Here is a 13,206-nt window from a genome sequence, read left to right as displayed (position 1 = left end):
GTCCATGATCAATACATACATGCTCAAAGAATGGCGATGAGCTAAGTCCAGCACAATGGGATGGATCTGGGTTGATATTAGTTCTGTGGTCCTTGCCTTTAAGTTGAGGGGAAGTCTAGAGGATTCAATCAATCAATCAATCAATCAATCAATCATGAGATAGTTGTTTGCAGTGAGGTTGACAGACTTTAAAGAGGCTTGAATTCCAACAGGCTAGAATGTATACTCTTTCCTTCATAAGAGAAATAGCTAGGGAAAAATACCTATACGTTCACCGTTCTCTACCATTATGTATTCACTAGACACAGACAAGATTTCAGGGATGGCCACTTTAAGTACAACTCTTTGTAAATATCTTCTAAAGAAGAGGTGGATGGGATCATTTAGAGATTTCTGAGAGCAGGACACTCTCAGCAGGAAAGCTATTTCAGTGGCCAAATATTTGTAATTTGCTCTCACAACAGGTTTTGCTTTAGAAACTATTAGAATTTCATTATGTAGAAGAGACACTGGGGTGGGGATGATGGAAGTCTGATGAACTCAGAAAGAGCAGATGACAGGGCTGTATAAAGCATGTGAGAATTTTCAGCTTTCACTCTATTTGAGATTAGTATTTGCATGGTTCTAAGCCAAGAACGTGCATGAGTTGACTTTGTTGGGGCCTCTTTGTCTGTTCCTAACACTGTAGCCAGAACTGATGTCAAGAGTCTTGTTCTTTTGCCATCTCTCAGCTTTGTCAGTTAAGCATTCTACTGTGGCAACACGACTTGCTCTTCACAAAAGCTCCTCCATATTTTGTTCCTAGAAATATTTTGACTTTGACTCACTATTCTTATTATCTATTGAAGTTACCACTACCATTTAAAAATGAACCCACATGTGGGCAGTGTGTGCCACTGCATGCTCTTGGGCGTATCTAGCTGTGTTTCCAGTGCCCTTCACTATCAAGATGAGTGTTTCTGTCTGAAAGGAAAAGGGAGGCTTTTTACAAAGAGGAAATTGATAGCTGGGCTCAGGTGCACAGACGCCCTGAGAGGTGTTTACTCAAACTTTTTACCACAGTGTTAAAAATGGCCACACGGATGCCTCCTGCATCAAGTGGGATGTTTTCCACTTGTATAAAGTGTGAGGTACTTGGAGAAATGTTGTCTGTGAGAAGACAATTTCCTTCTCTCATTCATTCTCATTCTCTCTCTCTCTCTCTCTCTCTCTCTCGCTCGCTTGCTCGCTCGCTCTCTTCAGTTTACATCCTGCTTGTGACCCTGGCCCATCTCAGCCCAGTCTCCCCCACAATCTTTCCCCCAATTACCCCCTCCCTTTTCCTCAGAGAGGGGGAAGTCCCCTTGGGTACTTCTACCCTGTCCTACGAAATCAAGTCACCACAGGACTAAGTGCATCCTCTCCCACCGAGGCCAATTGAAGACAATCAGGAAGATTGGACTTGTATCAGTACTCTGAACATCCTGGTTTTTCTTAGTTTCTAATTCTCATGTAGCCGTATAATATTTATAACCGCAGAGAATACACTGGACTGGATTTCCTCTGCTGATCCCCACAGCTTGTTAAACCTCTTACGGATAATCCACTTACATAAGCTTATATTTACAACACCACAAGGCATTGTTCTGTTACCCATTTTAATAGAATCCCGAGATGATGTGATAATTGACAACCTGTGTAGGTATTTCCTATTAGAATTAAAACAATCCACTCGAGCCAACAAAGGTAACCTTGCCTAAATCCAATTTTTAATCACAAACTAAACTGTTAAAAATTTCAAAATACAAAGGAAATGCATATTTGTAGTTCTTAATAAGAGAGAACACTGAGAAGCCTCTGTTGACTTCAAAATCTGTAATTTATTGAGGGTACACATGAAAAATATAGTCAAAATAAAAAACCTTTAAAAATGCCCATTGTATCTTTATAAAAGAGAGAATAAATGATAATGTTTCTTTAGCCCCATTCCAAATCATAAGCACTATAACACATTCATAATTATATATGTTTGTAGACATATATCACTATAATACTAGTGCTGTGATACATATTTCAGAAAATTTTTACACACATGTACACAATTGTATACGTCACAATTTTTTAAATGAAGTGGCATAACAGATATGCTCTGGAAATTTGTTTTCTTCCACAGAACAGTCTGGTACTCACCGACACCTTAGGAATCTGACCTATCAAACGCATGTATTAAGAAAGCAGGACTATTGTCCAGCTTACCAGTCTCATCTTGGAAAGGAATTTCTAAATGTTTCTTTTTGATAATATTCATGATCCAGTTGATACTATTAGCATGAGTCTTTTCAGTAGCATATATGAAACTTCCATTTGAAAAGAGCAACAAATATTTCATTCCTCTGGCGGTGTGGATATAAAACGGAGTGAGTGAGGAGGGCCAGAGTGCGAGAGAGGAGGTAAGTGTCTCACTCTGACAGTTAAGAACACACACTAGAAGAAGAGTATGAGGAGTAGCAATTAGCACTTCCAGGAAGACTTACAGATGACAGCAGATCATTTTGCTATCTATATAACCTAAGAGTTTATCTTCGTCATGAGAATAAGTTAATTTAGGATCTTTCCAAAAATACAACACCCTTAAAAACAAAACAGTTAGCAAAAGTCTATCTTCTTTTTCTAGGCACTGGGGAATTTCTTTTGCTTAAAGACACTATTAGCTATGCAAAGACATGAACACAACCAGAACGTGTACAGGTTATTGTCTGCTTCTACTCCCCGCAGTTTCTTATTCAAACTCCATCCCCTCCCTCCAGTGCTGTGTGAGGCAGATGTTAACAGTTGTGCCTTAGTTTATTCATGTGGCTCAGAGCTATTAAGTAATTCATTCTATGAAGCTATCTCTGGAATTAGCCTGCTTCTGTAAATAAGGACAAAGATGCTCCCGTTTTCTGTCCTGATTCTCATTGGCTCTCAAATAAATATGAAATGAACTATAATGGTCGAAGAGGCAGAGTGGGCCTGGTGTTCTTAAATAACCATTATTCGTTTATTGTGTTTTGAATAAAATCTCATCATTTCTCTTTATCTAAAGAGGAAAACCATCACACATTTCTATCAAGTATTAACTATATTTGTAATGGGAATACATACAATATTTTTGAGGGAGGCTATTTCCCAAAGAATGAATAATAAATAAATGATCGGCCTGGAGAGATTGCACTGACTGCTCTTCCAGAGGTCCTGAGTTCAATTCTCAGCAACCACATGGTAGCTCACAACCATCTTTAATGAGAGCTGATGCCCTCTTCTGGCGTGTCTGAAGACAGTGACAGTAAGTCATGTACATAAAATAAATAAATCTTTAAAATAAATAAATAAATGATCACCAAGTCACTCAAGGAGCCAAAATTTAATTCTTTTCCTTTGGTGCATAGAATGGATTTATCTCTTATATAATACTTTACATAGATTACTATTAATTAAATGTCAGAGTATACATCAATAAAAATCCTTTTTCATACTGACTAGAGACTATGTCTATGATGATTTAATTTAAAATATATTTTCGAAAGTGCAAGTCTATGTTCAGTAGAAGTGAGACATGAATTTCCACTGATTCTTTTTAAAGCTGAGCCAGTTAATCAGCAGCTATGGAGGAAACGTGTGTTCCTTAACACTGGGCAGACTCTCGGCGTGCAGTACTGCAGCACGGAATGGCAGTACATGGTGCACGGATTGGTCACGCCTACAAAAGTGGTGGAGTTTTGTTTACAGGTTTGAAAAGATTTTAACTGTGTGGTCTGACTTCTTTTTTCTTTCTAGTAAAAACTGAAAGAAAGAAAATAAAAACAGAACAGTGTTATAGTGTTTAGCCTTGATTTGTTATTTAGTAAGATGCAATGTGGTTTAAAGAGGAAATGCTATAATGCCAATTACACCTGTGATTCCTCTACCACATTTTTGCCAAGAATTCTGCCCTTTGTTCGTTTCCTGTGGGAATTTCTACTAGAGCCATAGAGAAATGGATGGAACCAGGAAATTGGGTACTCTGTAAACCATTTCTCACCTGTGCATCTAACAATGTTCTGTTTATTCAAGGAAGCTAATGACTATTACACAGGCTTAGGAATAGAGGTTCTGAAGCAAGCTATGCTCACAGGGATTGTTGGGGACATTTCTTTCACTCCGATTTAGCTTTCCTATACTATACCATACTTGTGCCCTACAGAATCTGTGAGTTGTTCTAGAACTAAAAGTTACAATATCAGCAGGATTAGGTTCATGGATTAGAACACCAGACTGTTGCACAATCCGGAGAAAGCTGAAAAATGGTTTGATTCTTAAATCTAGATTTAATACCAACTTGACCCATGGTTAAGCATGGAGATTAGAGTTGCTTTATCAATACTGTATGTAATGTTGGCTACAGTTTTCTAGAACTCACATAATTGGAGAAGCTGAACATAAATTGTAACAGATAATATCAAACGAAGTCTTAGATACATTGTAAAGGATTAGGAGAGATCAAGCTGTGAAAAGAGTGACCTTATGAATCTTCTGAGAGCTGTCAAATCTGGGCACTGATACAGTCTTCCTTGTTGACTTGAATGTTCAAAGTGAAAACAGAAAGATATTCAGACACTTTCTCTCTTTCTATTCCTTTAAAAACCTTTAAGAAAAGTCTTAAGAGACACGTGCTCCACTATGTTCATCGCAGCCTTATTTATAATAGCCAGAAGCTGGAAAGAACCCAGATCCACTTCAACAGAGGAATGGATACAGAAAATGTGGTACATCTACACAATGGAATATTACTCAGCTATCAAAAACAACGACTTTATGAAATTCGTAGGCAAATGGTTGGAACTGGAAAATATCATCCTGAGTGAGCTAACCCAATCACAGAAAGACATACATGGTATGCACTCATTGATAAGTGGCTATTAGCCCAAATGCTTGAATTACCCTAGATCCCTAGAACAAACGAAACTCAAGACGGATGATCAAAATGTGAATGCTTCACTCCTTCTTTAAATGAGGAAAAAGAATACCCTTGGCAGGGAAGGGAGAGGCAAAGATTAAAACAGAGACTGAAGGAACACCCATTCAGAGCCTGCCCCACATGTGGCCCATACATATACAGCCACCCAATTAGACAAGATGGATGAAGCAAAGAAGTGCAGACCGACAGGAGCCGGATGAAGATCGCTCCTGAGAGACACAGCCAGAATACAGCAAATACAGAGGCGAATGCCAGCAGCAAACCACTGAACTGAGAATAGGTCCCCTGTTGAAGGAATCAGAGAAAGAACTGGAAGAGCTTGAAGGGGCTCGAGACCCCAAAAGTACAACAATGCCAAGCAACCAGAGCTTCCAGGGACTAAGCCACTACCTAAAGACTATACATGGACTGACCCTGGACTCTGACCCCATAGGTAGCAATGAATATCCTAGTAAGAGCACCAGTGGAAGGGGAAGCCCTGGGTCCTGCTAAGACTGAACCCCCAGTGAACTAGTCTATGGGGGGAGGGCAGCAATGGGGGGAGGGTTGGGAGGGGAACACCCATAAGGAAGGGGAGGGGGGAGGGGGATGTTTGCCCGGAAACCGGGAAAGGGAATAACACTTGAAATGTATATAAGAAATACTCAAGTTAAAAAAAAAAAAAAAAGAAAAGTCTTTAGAAAATTGTTGCTTTAGGTCAAAAGCAAGTTGTGGGTGATCTCTGACATTCTTCATTCTCATAAAAAACCCTAGATATATAAGGATCCATTTGATTATAAATTTGAAGGTCAAGGGAAATAATTAAGAATGCTTTGAGAATTCTTTTTTTTGCAATGTTATGACATTCTTTTTTATATTTTTTCGAATTCTTATTAGTAGAGTGATTAGGTAACTTTACCTAAATATTGTTTTTTTCTCTTTGGATGAACCTACAATATAAAATGCTGAGAATACTCTCAGCCATGCTTTCTATTTGAATTACTCTGTCATTGGCATATATAAAGAAGATGGTGGGTCAAAAGCTCCATGACTTTATTTAAATAATGTTCAAATAGAATAGCTCACACGTAGCACGCATCTCGTAAAGATTATTTTTACTACTATTCTCCAATGGGTACGCTTTTAAAGTTCTGTTAAGTTACTATTGGAAAACAAAAGGAATCAGAAAATCATCATATAAGGGGATATTTTTAAGGCACTAAAATAGCCAAGATATGATGCATATATCCTTAGTTGTTCTCAAAATATAAAAAACTTGTCTGATATCTTTAACATAAAACTGAGTTATGGTTGCAATGACAATGGAGACATAGGCCTTCCTGTATTACTATGCAGAAATATAGTGATGGTTTCTTTTGTTCATGGTTCATCAAACACACCAGAAACCACCTGTGACATAAATATAAGGGGGTGTTTTTGTTTCTCTATGTATTCATTATGATTTTGAACTTTCAGACCCAGATAGAAATTGCTAGAGGTATTTAATTCTTATCCTTCTACATTTTGGGGGGAAGAAAGATATGTGACCTTGTGGTAAGTCACTCACTATAAGTGAGGTACATGTGACAGAAGGTACATCTGCCTTCTAAACATCTCATTGAAATGAAAATTTGTGACCTGATTTTTTTTCACACAGAATAAATCTCTGGCCTTCTGCCACTTCTTTTTGACAAATGCAGTTCTTTTATTTTAACCAGTGAATAGATAAGGGACTGTATTTTTTGATTATTACTTTTACAGTCAAAAGGGTGACAAAGTTTGCCCATTGCTCTATTTTGATTTTCCAGGCTGAGAAAATATAATTGCAGCTGTGAGATGAAGTAGGTGTAAAATGAGTCAATGGTTCTCTTAACTTCAGTCAAGAGATGTTGGTTTTAACCTTTAATCGGAAAGGCTTCATTACGCAAACACGTTGCACAATCCAGAAATGAATTTGGAAGTGAGTAAAAATTGTTTAAAAGAAGTTCACCTGGTAGATTTCAAAATAAAAGTGAAGATAATAGCCCTTTAAATTATTATTTTCTGTATTTCAACAGGTCCTTTCTATCACCCACACAGTACATAAGAGTTCTTAATTGCTCTGTGATTTATACTTCTCTTTTGTGAAATGAAGATAATAATCTCTACAAAAGAATTCATGGATAATTTGATAAGAAATGCAAAAGTTAACTTTAAGATTCTTTTCATATCATGGATTATTTTTATCAGAGTTTCAATCCTCAAAAGGGAAATATACTTCATTGAAACATGGTTTTAGCATCTCAGAGACCTATGTTATTCTGTTCCTGTAAGATCCTCATGAGAAATATTCAGAATAACTTTGGAGGAGGACACATTTTCACATTGAATTTTCATGTGCTCATTGTAAGTGTTAATTGTTCCAAGGTCAAGATGAGAGTCTGTAGCACAGGGAATTGCTGCTTCACTGACGGTATTGTTACATGCAATCTAAAAGTATATTGATAATATTATAAATTCATTAAGTGAAAGAAACATTCTAAATTAGCTCCAGGTTTGATGTAATCAAACATTTACATTCTATCACATACACATTTACATCACCAAGAATATATTGTTCATATTAAATACTAACTGCAGAATTTAATTTTATCGAATCAAAGTGGGATGCTTATTAACATATAAAATAATAATGGAAAATTTTCAAGGAGTGTGGGTATGTTTTAGGGAAAGGATGGGACGGTATTAAATGAGAATATAAAAAGGATAAGTAAAGGGTTGGGAAGAATATTGCTGACATTCTCTTTGACGTCTGATAATTACTCCCTTAGAATTGAATTTTGCCACGTTTGATTTCTCACTCTAAATATGAATGGAAGCAACCACCAGTTAGGGACATTCTAGTAAGTAGTGGGAAAGGATTCATGAGCCTCAACCACCAACAACTGACAGCATCGAGGAAAGGAGAATCGGTTATCTCTGAGAATGTGTCTTCTGGTAACCTGATCACTCTCTATTTGATGGTCCCTGTAACCGAAAGTAGATGGACAGCACACATTGGCGCTGAGAGGTTATTAAATAGAAAAGAGTATGTGATGTGGGAGTGGGTTATTGGAGGTGGGTCTCGAAGGAGTTAGAGAAAAAGTGATTAAATATATTTTATGAAATTTCCAGAAAATTAATGAAATTTAGATGGAAGAAGATCTTGGTTTTGTTAACAAACACCAGGGTAGGAAGACTAGCTTTCGGGTCTGTGAAATGACTGTATGGTCACCCCAGACATGGCTAGATATGGAGGATTGTCCTGGAAAACCAGTTGACTAAATTAGTTATGAAGACTATAAACGCAAATCTTGTTGACCAACACAAAATTCACTCAATACTATTTTTGAAGACATTTTGTCTCACTTTGCTTTGGGCAGATTTTTTCCCCTCACAGTGTGGTATCCCAAGCCACTAGATGATTTGGGAGTATCTAAGAGAAAGATGAGACTGATGACTGAAGTGGAGCTAAATTGATCCAAAGTCCAGAGGCCAAGCTCTGAATCAAGAGGCTGGTTATGGAAAGAGCTTGCCCTTGGGAAGCTATGCACAGAGTGTGATGTCTGCCCTCTGTGTCCCTTGCCTCATTCTTTCTCTTGCTCATACTGTCTTCTTTCTTTCTTCCTCTTATCTGTCCTCCTTCCCATTTCTTTCAGTCTCCCTCTCCTCTCAAATTGTTCCCCTTACCATCTGGTCTTTCTCTGTTTCTCTTCATTGTCTTATATATGGCCTTTAGTTGTGAGCTAAATGCTAATATCCTCATTCATTCGTGAAAACATTCAACACATTCTATAATCATCAAAATGTTAATGCTCTATCGTTTGCTTCCAAAAGACACAAAAATTGTGTTCTGTGTACCACATAATATACATATAAAATGATTTACAAATTATCTCCAAATTTGCCTTTCAGTCAATTTATTTAATGAAATAACCTTTGAGAAAATGAGCTTATAGCCCATTGATAGAAGCCTGCTTTAATCTGTTTATTTATTTAGAGAGACAGTATATAATTTATATGGAAGGTTTACATTTCTCCATAAACTTAACTTTCAGCATTTTCAAAATGAAAAACTATACATATCAAGGTATATACTTATAAATGTACACATACACATGTGCATATGTAAATATATACCTAGTTTAACAGAGTCATGTACCACCATACCAAACAGATGCCTTGTTATATATATATTATATATATGCATATTGTATGTATATATATTATATATATTCTTGTACATATATTAAAACTCCTACCTAAGAAAAAGTTTAGAACCCATTTAACTTTTGTTGAGCATATTCGTTCTCATTCTCTCATATCACCATGTATCCTTGTCCCTAGACAAGGATACCTAATATAATACACACACACATAAAATTTCATGTACATGGATAAAATCTTAAAACCACAAGTAAGAAACAAAACTTACAATATTGTGTTATTTTTCAAGACAGACTTTATATGTTTTCTCTGATTATTTCCCACTTAACACACTTTCCTGCAGATAATACACTTTCCTGCAGATAACATGACTGCATTCTTCTGTATGGCTGAAAATCATATATTTTTTTTATAAAATACCTTCCCTTATCTATTTATCTGCTGTCATACTTCCAGTTTACATCTACAGTGTAGCAATTGGGAATAGTGTTATTTTATATGAAATGTCTCTGTCATAAATTGACCTAAAGTCCTTTGGGCAAACTCTCAGAAGTGTTATTCTTGGTTAGGTATTTCTATTTAAGAATCTCAATACTGATAGTGGCTTGACTAGTTTATATTCTCACAGGTAGTGAATAAGGGTTTAATTTTGTCTCCATCTTTGCCAACATTTGCTATTATTTGTTTTCTTTTATATTAATATTTTTCTGGAATTAAAATACAATTGTAGCATTTTTACTTCCTTTCTACCCTTCATCTTTTGCATTACTTTCTCTCAAATTGTAATGGCCTCTATTTTTAATTTTCTCTCTCTGTGTCTCTCTCCGTCTTTCTGTCTTTCTGCCTTTGCCTCTCTCTTTGTCTCTCTCTGTCTTGTGTCTCTGTCTCTGTAAATGTCTGTGTCTGTTTCTCTCCCTCTAAGTATATAAATGCAACCTACTAAGTCTGTTAAAGCTACTTGTATGTTTATGATTTGGGGCTGACTACTTGATATTAGATAATGACGTCACCAGTAGACTTGCTAATGTGAAGGGGGAAATCTTGTGGGGCCCCAACCCCAGACAAAAAGCTACAGGTAACCAAGGGAAGGGATGCTGAGAGTAAGAGAGCTATTTGTTTTCCTATTTTTTTAATCTTTATTTTTTACTAGATATATTCCTTTATTTACATTTCAAATGTTACTCCCCTTCCCGGTTTCCTGTCCATAAGGCCCCATCCCCTCTGAATATAGGACCCCCTTTGGGGGAATTAGAGGAAGGACTGAAAGAGCTATTTGTGTTCTTAATGACTGCCATCCTGACTCGGAATTTTAAATGTTACTCATGTAACTTGGATTTGAATCTCTCTGATGCCCAATGTCCCTTGATGTTTGCACTTACTGCACATTGAGCACTATCATTTAATTCCATTAACTCGTTTGTTGATTGGGTTGTTTTCTTTTTGTTTTGTTTCTGAAATTTTGTAGGTTGCACCAGTGTTCTTAATGCTAGTTTTTTAGGGATGTCAGTTGGTCATCAAAGGATTGAACTGGTTTTTGTTGCTGTTGTTGTTGTTGAACAGAACATTTTCAATTTCATAAAGTGTAGTTATGAATTTTTGGCATTATTTCCTGCTCAACTGGAGTCCTGTTCAGAAAATTCTTGCCTGTGCCTATACCTTGAAGTATTTTCCTTAAACATTTTTAGATGCTCACGTCTTACAGTAATGTCTTTGGTCCATTTGTAGTAGATTTGGGGCAGTGTGAGGGGTCAGAGCCTAGTTTCATTCTTCTACATGTGGTTACCCAGTTCCTCACCACCATTGTTAAACAGGCTATCTTCCCTCCAGTGGGTAATTTTGGCATCTTTGTTAAAACTTAGGTGGTTGTAGCTCTGTGAGTTTAGAGTGAATCCTCGGTCATGTTTCCTTGATCGCGGTGTCTGTTTCTGTGCTAGTACCATGCTTGTCTTGTTACTATGGCTCTGTAGTGTAATTCGAGGGCAGGAGTGGTGATAGCGCCAGCATTTTGTCCTTATAACTGATTGGCTAAGCAAGCACAATCTTTTGTGCTTCTCTATAGTCATTAAGCTTGTTTTTACTATTTTTATGAATAATGATAATTCAACTTTGATAGAAATTTCATTATTTATAAGTCTTTTTTTTTCTTTTTCTTTTTCCACTGTGTGACCCACTTCAGTGCCAGCAGCCTACATGCACCGAGGCTGGGCAATGGTTAGGAGCCAGTTTGCTCTAGCACGGGACACTATGAGAGGCCCACAGGATGAGATAAGTCTTTATTTATAAGTTTGAACCATGTTAAGCTTATATTGTAGAAATGAGGACATATCAAAAAAAAGGGGGAGACTCCATTTCACTTCAGTTAAGAATAATAACTTACACCATAAAGTTATTATATTTAAGAAAAATATGTAAATTCAATAAAAATCTCATATATTCTATTGAAATATGTATCAGTTTGCCCCAATAATTTTTTTAATTTAGTGTTTCCACATATTTTCCAGAAACTAATTATAGTCAGTGGACAATGTATTTAATATGACTTAACAGATTCTTGTTTTAGCTTCTTATTTTTACTGGTTTTTGTTTTACAAGACACTGTATATCCAATGGTTCACAGCCAGTGTGGTACAAAACATCCAAATTCTGTATTGTTGTGTTTTCTCATTGTTTGATTAGGTTAAACACACTGAAAGCATTGCCATGAGGCATTGCTTATGTGTCCTAGGATGTGGAATAGCTAATGCTTCCTGATACTGACTTATTTACTACGGTTATAGCACCTTCATAATATATAGCTTAACACTTCCTTAGAACCATAGTCATCACATCTCACAACCAAAACAATATATTTTTTCAGTTTCTCATCACCAAGAAAACAGAGAAGTGATATATAGGGTGAGAGATATTTTCGGATGGTAGAATACTTCTTTTCCGCATCCTTAATAATCCTGATGTGAATAAATAATTACATAGAAAATGGAATATTATTCTCCTAAGTTTCTTTTTTAAGTCATTCGCCATTGGTTTAGTAAATTAATATTATTACTCTATATGTTAGGAATTCTAAAAATGACTACTGGAAGCTCCTTCATTCAGCTCTGGTGTGTTCTTCTGTTTCCATTAATCTTTGAGTATATCTGGTATAGCCCATAACTTCTGGCTTCCTTAGTATTTTTCTTTCTCAAACTTAAACTAAGGATGAGGTGTGTGTATCGTGTCTCATAACACACTCAACTGTCTCTGGCTGTCTGTTGGTCTCTTGTTGTTACCATGATGTCAGTGAGTTGTTTCAGTAAAGACTGTGTGACCTACAAAGCCAACACTGTTTGCCATGACCCTTCATGAAACTTATCTTGACTACCTTGCAAATTTCTTAGTTATATCTTTTACTTGAGTTTTGTTGACATATTAATTTAATTTGTAAGTTCATGTTTTCTTTGCCAAATGGAGTAACAGAGACTGATCTATCAATGACCTGAAAGATCCGAAGAACGAAATTAGACTAAACTAGTCAGACCCAGCACATGAAAAGATAAGTTTCAGGATGCTAATAGCTATTCTTTTTTTTAATTGTATATTTTTTATTTACATTTCAAATGGTATTCCCTTTCCCAGTTTCCTGTCCAAAATCCCCCTATCCCATCACATCCTATAAGGGTGTTCCACCTCCCCAACCACCCCCCCTTCCTGCCTCCCAACCTTGACATTTCCCTACACTGGAGAAGGGGTGGCACGTCCAGCAAGGGCAGGACTATGGGCTTCTCCTTCCATTGGTGCCCAACAAGGCCATCCTCTGCTACATATGCAGCTGGAGCCATGAGTCTGTCCATGTGTACTCTTTGGGTAGTGGTTTAGTCCCTGGGAGCTCTGGTTGGTTGGCATTGTTGTTCTTATGGGGTTGAAAGCCCCTTCAGCTCCTTCAACCCTTTCTCTAATTCCTCCAACAGGGACCCCATTCTCAGTTCAATGGTTTGCTGCTAGCATTCGCCTCTGTATTTGTCACACTCTAGCTAAGCCTCTCAGGAGACAGCTATATCAGTCTCTTATCAGCATTCACTTCTTGATTT

The 13,206-nt window shown here is 36.9% G+C and overlaps 1 protein-coding gene and 1 non-coding gene across 24 annotated transcripts in view; one reads left to right on the top strand and one right to left on the bottom strand.

Annotated features, from left to right (window-relative positions):
• Nlgn1 (neuroligin 1) overlaps positions 1-13,206 on the top strand; it is a 925,330-nt gene that overhangs the window by 234,976 nt on the left and 677,148 nt on the right. The window lies entirely within an intron of this gene.
• On the bottom strand, positions 11,296-11,435 carry LOC120101250 (small nucleolar RNA SNORA42/SNORA80 family). The gene has a single exon (XR_005501627.1). It is a non-coding gene; the product is annotated as a small nucleolar RNA SNORA42/SNORA80 family (small nucleolar RNA).

This window comes from Rattus norvegicus, chromosome 2 (genome assembly GCF_036323735.1).
Source record: "Rattus norvegicus strain BN/NHsdMcwi chromosome 2, GRCr8, whole genome shotgun sequence".
Taxonomy (NCBI): domain Eukaryota; kingdom Metazoa; phylum Chordata; class Mammalia; order Rodentia; family Muridae; genus Rattus; species Rattus norvegicus.
This window is presented reverse-complemented; position numbering and strand designations above follow the sequence as displayed.